Here is a 7938-nt window from a genome sequence, read left to right on the forward strand (position 1 = left end):
CAAAGCTACACCATGGAGTTCTACAATGTAAAACACAGATGTGTTGTCTTAAAAAAAATGGTTATATCAGAGCAAATGAAACCACATATTAAGCTGATTGGTTAAAAAGGTAGAAGGTCCAACTCCTATTTTCTGTAAGAATCCATTCTGCCATTTCAATGTCCAATAATCCAGATCAAAGCATGTTGAGTTGCACTCCAATTACATTCGTGATATCATGCAAGACGAAAAAACAAACAGAAGATGTTCTAACCAAACAAGTAATTCATTAAGAAGCTTCATTCTTAACGAATAAGTCCAAGACCTCCAATCTGGGAAGTTCAAAGTTCATCATACCATGTAGCTTCATTCTTGGAGAGTGGAATAAGTGCAAACGTCCAATGTAACTTAGGCCAAGTATTTGTAGCAAGGGGAAAAGATGTGCATTATGGAAAAAGTCGGTTTTATAGTCAAAATAAACATTGGAACAAATGAGAGAGGTCAAAGTTATTACATTTTTAGAGAAAGCTCTCAAGCCATGTTTGGGAAAGCTGGGTCGATTGGAGATATTGAGCGACGTAATTTTCAATGGAAAATGAGATATTTGAGGAAGAAGTTTGTCGAGGTCGCAAGAGACTCGCGAGAAGTGAGGTTGGTAAACCTTTGAACGAGGCCAGGGAGGAAAGGTAGAGTTCGTTGATGGACCGTGAGAGAGAATCGAAAACCGTCGGTGATGGAGAGGAATTGTTTCAAGACCAGTGAGAGACACTTCAAATACTCGTCATCGCAGTTGAGAAATTTGAAGATAAGTTCCCATTCCCAACACTCATCAAGTAAACATAAATCAGTCTGGGAAAGCGATTCTTGTGAAATTTTGACACAATTTCTCTTCATTTCATAATGTAGAATTCGGTGTTTAATTCTGATTTGAAATTTAGGGTTTAGTTTAGGATTTATGTAATTGACCATTGATTAGTTTAATCGCTAGCCTATTTTTATGGGTAGAATTACCAACAATAAAAGTTTATTAGACTTTTACCATATACACTATGAAAACCTTTATTGTCATCATCACCTGTTTGATTTTGTTAGTAGTTGATTAGTTGATAGTTGATAAAAGATAGTTTTAGAGAGTTGTTTAGAAAGAAGGCTATGTCATTGATTTCTTGGATGATAGGATACAATGTAGAAAATGCCTATTTATAGGCTCAAGTCACCAACCTCTAAATGGTGGTGACTGTTTCTACATTACATTAGTTCTTTCTAGAGTTTTCATGATATGTTATTATCATGATAAATCTAGATTCTTCTATATTTGCCATACACTTATATATCTAGATTGTTCTACCATATTCATACAACTTATAGTTCTAGGATGTTCTATATTTTCATACATATTATATTTAAGAATACTCTAGAAATTTGTAGCAACTTCAATACTCCTCCTTGATACAAATTTCTTTGACTCCAAGCATAGCTCGTAGATCTTCAAATCTTGGTCTCGGCAACGCTTTCGTGAATATGTCTGCAATTTGATCTTCTGTCCTGCAGTAGTCAAGTCTGATCTCTTTAGTTGCTTCAGCTTCTCTGATAAAGTGATACTTGATTGCTATGTGTTTTGTTCTGCTGTGATGCACTGGATTCTTTTCCATTGCAATTGCTGATTTGTTGTCGCAATTGATTTTAGTAGGTTCATTTTGTTTTTCTCCCATGTCTTCAAGTATCCTGCGAAGCCATATAGCTTGACTCGTTGCTTCAGCAGCTGCCACGTACTCTGCTTCTGCTGTTGATTGTGCAACCGTAGCTTGCTTCTTTGATGCCCAGGAGAAAATTCCTGATCCTAGAGAGAAAGCATAGCCAGAGGTGCTCTTCATGTCATCTACCGAACCTGCCCAATCACTGTCGGTGTAGCCAAGTAATTCTGAGTTGATTTCGGTAGTGTACCATATACCGAACTCTTTTGTTCCTTGTAGATACCTCAAAATTCTTTTTCCTGCTCCAAAGTGTATTTGACTTGGGCTTTGCATGAATCTTGATAGAAGACTTGTAGAATACATTATATCTGGCCATGTAGCTGTTAAATATAGAAGACTTCCAATTAGGCTTCTGTATTTGGATGCATCAGCTTCTGGTGCTCCATCATTCTTCTGTAGTTTCTCATTTGTTATGAGTGGAGTAGCGACAGGTTTGCAACCATACATCTTGAATTTCTTAAGTAAGCCTTCGGTGTATTTCTTTTGTGAGATGAATATCCCTTCATTTCTCTGACTTACCTCTATCCCGAGGAAGTAACTCATCAAACCAAGGTCGGTCATCTCAAAGGTCTTCATCATGTCTTCTTTAAACTCCATCATCATCTTAGTATTGTTTCCCGTGTAGATAAGGTCATCTACATATAGAGAGAGTAAGAGAGTGTACTGACCTTGGGACTTGATGTAAAGTGTAGGCTCACTCTTGCTCCTCCTGAATCCTCGATCCATGAAATATTGATCGATTATGCTATACCATGCTCGAGGTGCTTGCTTCAAACCGTAGAGTTCTTTTCTTAGTCTTAACACTTTGTTTTCTTCACCTTCAGATATGAATCCTTGTGGCTGCTCCACATAGATCTCTTCTTCAAGTACGCCATTAAGGAAGGCAGATTTGACATCTAGTTGATGGATACTCCATCCTTTTTGTGCCGCAAGAGCTATTAGAGCCCTTATGGTATCAAGACGAGCTACTGGTGCAAATGTCTCATTGTAGTCAATCCCAGGTTGTTGTGAGTAACCCTTAGCTACTAGCCTCGCCTTGTGTTTCTGTATGGTTCCATCAGGGTTGAGCTTTGTCTTATAGACCCACTTAACCCCAATAATATCTTTTCCATGAGGACGATTTACTAACTCCCATGTGTTGTTTTTTCTCGATCATCTTTATCTCTTCTTCCATTGCCTTGACCCATACTTCCTGCTTTGACGCTTCTTCAAAACTTCCAGGTTCAAGTATGGCCATGTTACAGGTTTCATATATGTCCACCAAGGATCTTACACGTCTTGGAGTAGACTATGGTGGTGATAGTTCTTGTTCTTGTTGTTGTGGTGGAGGTGAAAGAGGTTCACCTGATTCTTCTTCCTCGAGTTCTTCATCCTCGGGTTCTTCTTGAGGCAGTTGAGTTGGTATAAGGATGTTCTTCTCCACTTTTTCTTCATCCCAATTCCAAGAAGCATTCTCATCAACTTCAACATCTCGACTGATGACGAGTTTTTTAGTTTGCAAGTTATAGACACGGTAGCCCTTAGAGATTGTGCTATACCCCAGGAATATACCTCATATAGTCTTATCTTCAAGCTTATGCCTCTTCACGTCTGGAATATGAATGTAGCATATAGATCCAAAGACCCTTAGGTGCTTTGCTGATGGCTTCTTCCCGCTCCACGCTTCAATTGCAGTCTTATCTTGTACTGCCTTAATTGGACATCTATTGAGTATGTAAACAGCAGTGTAGACCGCTTCAGCCCAGAATGTGTTAGGCAGTCCCTTCTCCTTGAGCATCGATCTAGCCATCTCCATAACTGTGCAATTCTTTCTCTCGGACACACCATTTTGTTGAGGTGAATATGCGACTGTAAGTTGTCGCTCTATGCCTTCATCCTCGCAAAATTTGTCAAACTCCCAAGAGGTGTACTCTTTGCCGCGATCACTTCTTAGTACTTTTATCCGTTTTCCACTTTGATTTTCCGCAAGTGCCTTGAATTTTTTGAATACTCCAAAGACTTCTGATTTTTCTTTTAGGAAATATACCCATGTCATTCTAGAGAAGTCGTCAATGAAGAGTATAAAGTACCTATTGTTCTCATGTGATGGCGTCCTCATCGGTCCACATACATCGGTATGTATCATCTCCAACAGGTCTTTCGCTCTCCATGCTCCACTTGTTGAAAATGGAAATCGGTGTTGCTTACCAAGGAGACACCCTTCACACACTTCATTGTTGTCCTTTATGCTTGGAAGATCTCTCATCATGTTCTTCACATGTAACAGCTTCAAGGCATGTGTGTTGAAGTGGCCAAATCTTCGATGCCAGAGCCATGAATCATCAACTTGTACTTTCATGGCAACGTTAGTTACATATTTTAAATTTAGCGGGAAGCTTCTATTGCTCTTATTCATCTTCACTTGGGCAATCTCGGCCCTTTTATTTTTGTTGTCTAATATTTTGCATACACCTCCTTCAAAGTGAAGTGTATAGCCTCTCTCCATCATTTGCCCAATGCTTAAAAGATTTTCTTTTAGGCTGGGAACTAGTAAGACATCATGGATGAGTCGCGTACCTTTATCCGTCTCCACCATGACAGTGCCTTTTCCTTTTGATTCAACCACACCACCATTTCCCAGTCGAACTTTCACTTTGACAGACTCGTCAATGCTTTTGAAAATAGTCTCATTCTTGGCCATGTGATTGCTACACCCACTATCCAAGTACCAGCTTCCTCCTTTTTCTTTCATTGAGTCTTGAGTGGCATAGAACATACATTGTTCTTGATCATGCTCCTCTGCAATATTAGCTTGATGCCTATCTTTGTTGCGACAATTTTTCTCTATGTGTCCGAACTTCTTGCAATGGTTGCATTGTGGCATATTACGGTACCAACAATTTTTCTCTGTGTGGCCTGGTCTTTTGCATATATTGCATGGAGGATTTTTATCTAGCTTGTTGTTATACCCCAAAATTTGCCCACATATTTTTCAAGAAAACTCCAATCTGAAAATTAAGAGTCTCATATAATTATGGATTATTTCAACAAATATCCTGACATATGAAATACTTAGTTTTTAGAATTTTTCTTATACAGTAATTTGGCTTGCAGTTGAATTTATTCTTACGCAAACGCCAAATACTGTTTATTACTTCACACATGCTATTTATTTATTTACAGATAAATGGTACTGACACAATTGGTACAGAGTTAAATCTTTTTGCAGGCGCAGAATCAGGAAACTCAGACTGTACTGGTAACAAGTAGATTATTATTATCTTTTGTTTCCCGCTAGTTTTTGTACTATATTCCAATATTTGCAAAAATCTTTTCAAATCTCTTTTTCAAAAATCAAATCTCTCCTTTTTCCAACACTATCATACACTTTCTTTCAAATCTTACTTCCACTCAAATTTTCCTTTTGTACGGAATCACATCATTCCCCAACGTCTCTTTCCTTCTTTCCATTCTATAAATACCTTTCATTTCTTTCATAAAATCTCACATCAAATTCCAATTCATCTTTCAAATTCCTATCTTCATAATCCATTTTCTCTTCTTCCCTAACAAAAATGGCAAAATGGATAGAGACACTGTCTCTTACAGTCATCACCATTGCTACGGTGATCATGACTTTCTTCTGCCTGCACAGTCCTGAGGAGTGTGGACCTGCAATGGTTATGCTCCCAATCATCTACATGTTATTGTTCATAGCATGGGTCATTAATCGTCATTCTTAAAATTTGCCGTATTTCTTATTTCTTAAATGTACCGTTTATTCGTCGTACTGTTCAATATAGTATGTGATATTTGTACTGTCAGTATTAAATGTTGTACTATTTGTCATAATATTGCTTAATTACTAAGATAATATTTTGTGTGTTTTCTGCCAGTCAAATATTCCTATTTCTGTGCATTAAATGATTTTCAGGGTTATTATCGGTAATTTTGCCCGCATACCGTAAATATTAGTTATTTATTATGTCTGTGTTTTTCTAACAAGTCATGTAAATAAGCTTTCATTTTTCACATAAAACAAAAAAACAAAAATAACAAAAAATAAAATTAACTTTGACTGTTGATTTTTCACTCTAACTGCTGCATCAATACCTGAACAGTCAGTTGACAGCCAAACTGCTGGCAGTACAATTCTCAGTGTTTTGTACCATCAATCAAATCAATCTTTCACAATTCAAAATTCCAAGATTTTTGTTCTAGAAGTCTTCTGAATATCACGCGATTAGCAGAGACTCAACACTGCACAAAAATCAGGTACGCTTAACTGTCTCCTACACAAACAGTCCCTAATCAGGGTTTTTCTTGTTTTTACAAGAGCAAAAAGTTTTTGAGAGCTCAAATGGATTTCATACACATCCATATATCTCAAAGTACCATCATACAAATTTTCAAACTTCAATTCACTCAGACGCACCGTCAGCAGCTCAAACAGTCAACAGACGACCCGTTTGACCAAAAAGTCAACAGACAGTCAAAAATGAAATTTTTTGTCAAAGTCCATATTTTGTCAAAGGATTCATCATTTGATCATTGGATGATCATAATTCATCAAGGAAAGATCAAAAATCAACAAAACCCTAAGATTCAAAATTAGGGTTTTTGCCTGAAAAGTCAACTCAACTTTGACTGATCATAACTCTCTCATCCTTCATCCAAAAAATTCAAACCAAAGCTTGTTTTGAAGGAAATTCAATTATCTTTCAAATGCCATTGATCCCATGGTCATTGGATTCACCATTTGAAAAATATGATCAAAGACATTACAGGTCATTTTCAAAGTCAACAAAAAGACACTTTTTTCAAAAGGACACACAAGGAGCTTCAAAAATCATTTTGACATGAGACCAAAGGCATTGGTTAGAGGACTCTTTGAGGTTTCCAAAAAGTGCAAGATCTCCTTCATATGACAAAAATTGAAGGATTTACACCTTGTTGAAGTTGGCTAAATTTTGGGAAAATACATGAAATCAACATTGTTCATAATGGCATTTTTTCCAAATGGGGCCAAGTTTTCAGCATTCAAACATCATTTCCATGTTACTATGGGCCTCCCACGACCAAGACTAAGCCCATATCATTTTTATCCATTTTTGGCATGATTTTATCTTACTTTAAGATTAAAATTAAAAGGAAAATGCATGGATAAATGGTAGCTTACAAATCAAGCATGACTCACCCAAGGAACCTTCAATTTTCTGCAGAGGATTGGTGCACAAGGAAAGAGCATTGAATAGAGTCAAGACTTGGTCAAAAATTCAAGGTTTTTAATATTTAAAAACCAAGTTTTCAACAAAGGCAACTAGCTGCAAGTTAGCCTCAATTCTAAGCACACATAGCTTATAAATAAGCTATCATAGTTCAGCAAACAAAGAGAGACGAGTTCAGAAGCATCCCTAAGCATATAGCATACTTGTAACCACTTGTAATTTTCAAAGAAACTTGAAATTCGAATTTTAAGTTTCAGTCCATTTCAATATAAAATAAACATTCAAACATCATCTCTGAGCTACACTGAATCAATTCCAATCATTTCCAACTCATAAACTTCACTGAATCGAGCTATATAAAGCCACGGTTTGTTCAAACTAAAACCAACTTATATCTCATAACTCACGCACATTTAACAAGATGTAGATGCATAATTGTGTTTGGTTTGAAGCTCTGGTCGTTTCTGGAGCTTCAATTGGATTTTAATGGATGTTTGTAGCATATACCATTTTAGGGTTTACTTAGCTCAAAATTAGGGTTCTTCATTAGGGCCAAAATTAAAACAAATTAAGGGCAGGGTTACATTCAGTGGAACGAGACGAATCCAATGGTACCATCGCGCCTGATTTCTATGCTTGTTTGACCCTATTCGTTATTTTGCAGATTTAGGGTTCACTTACAATAGCGCTTTTTTACAAAAGCGCTGTAAAAGGCCTTGTCTGAAGGTTGAAGACGATGAGGTGTCTCCCCCTCATTGGTCCAGAAGCGCGCGCGTGTTTTTTAAATTTATCCCTGATTCTGTGCTTTGCAGGTGTACTGATCACCACGTGCCTCAATTTCTGGACCATCTGATCTCATTTAATGAATGATTCAACGCGCCAGATCACTCTTCCCCACCATGCGCCCTCACTGATTACCACACAGGATCAGTATCCTTTTATTTTCTATTTTATTTTCTATTTTATTTAATTTCTTTGTTAAATTAATTAAAAATAGT

This window comes from Vicia villosa, linkage group LG5, assembly GCF_029867415.1.
Source record: "Vicia villosa cultivar HV-30 ecotype Madison, WI linkage group LG5, Vvil1.0, whole genome shotgun sequence".
NCBI classification, from domain to species: Eukaryota; Viridiplantae; Streptophyta; class Magnoliopsida; order Fabales; family Fabaceae; genus Vicia; species Vicia villosa.